We start from the raw sequence: 1,326 nt of genomic DNA on the forward strand, positions 1-1,326 counted from the left end.
TCACTAAAATATACAGATCTTGACATCCGTACAGTTGAATCATTCATTTATAATTTTTAAAAATGTTGAATCATCAATATGGGATTAAACACGATTTAGGAGTACGGGGTCAAATTACTAGTTGACTGTTAAAAAAGCTAACCAAATATATTTATTTTTTTCTAAAATTTTTGACATATCACTAAAATAGACAGATCTTGACATCCGTACGGTTGGATCATTCATTAAAATTTTTAAAATATCAAATGATGAATATGGGATTAAACACTAGTTAGAAGTACAAGTCAAATTACTAGTTGACTGTTAAAAAAATAAACCAGATATATTATTATTTGCTAAACTTATTGTCATATCACTAAAATATACAGATCTTGACATCCGAACGGTTGGATCATTCATTATATTTTTAAAAAATATCGAAACATCAGTATGGGATTAAACACTAGTAAGAAGTACTCGTCAAACTACTCTTTGACTGTTAAAAAAGGCAAACCAAATATATTTGTTTTTTCTAAAAAATTTATCATATCATTAAAATATACAGATCTTAACATCCGTACGGTTGGATCATTCATTAATAGTTTTAAAAATACCGAATCATCACTATGAGATTAAACACTAGTTAGAAGTACTAGTCAAATTACTAGTTATTGTTAAAAAACGTAAACCAAATATATTTATTTTTCTAAAATTTTTGTCTTATCACTAAAATACATAGATCTTGACCTCCGTACGGTTGGATCATTCATTAATATTTTTAAAAATATTGAAACATCAATAGTGGGATTAAACACTAGTTAGAAGTACTTGTCAAACTACTTTTTGACTCTTAAAAAGGGCAAACCAAATATATTTATTTTTTTCTAAAAATTTTGTCATATAACTAAAATATACAGATCTTGACATCCTACGGTTGGATCATTCATTAAAATTTTTAAAAATATCGAATCATCAATATGGGATTAAACACTAGTTAGAAGTACTGGTCAAATTACTAGTTGACTGTTAAAAAATAAAACCAATACATTTATTTTTTTCTATAAATTTTGTCATATCACTAAAATATACAGATCTTGAAATCCGTACCGTTGGATCATTCAGTAATATTTTTAAAACTATCGAAACATCAATATGGGATTAAACACTAGTTAAAAGTACTCGTCAAACTATTCTTTGACTATTAAGAAGTCAAAACCAAATATATTTAATTTTTTCTAGATTTATAAAATATCACAAAAATATATTCATTTTCCCAAACTGATGTTATAGTTTTTTTAAAAATATTTATAAAAAGTGGTATTTATGATAAAATTGATCCAATTCATG

This window comes from Apium graveolens, unplaced genomic scaffold, assembly GCF_009905375.1.
Source record: "Apium graveolens cultivar Ventura unplaced genomic scaffold, ASM990537v1 ctg6341, whole genome shotgun sequence".
NCBI classification, from domain to species: Eukaryota; Viridiplantae; Streptophyta; class Magnoliopsida; order Apiales; family Apiaceae; genus Apium; species Apium graveolens.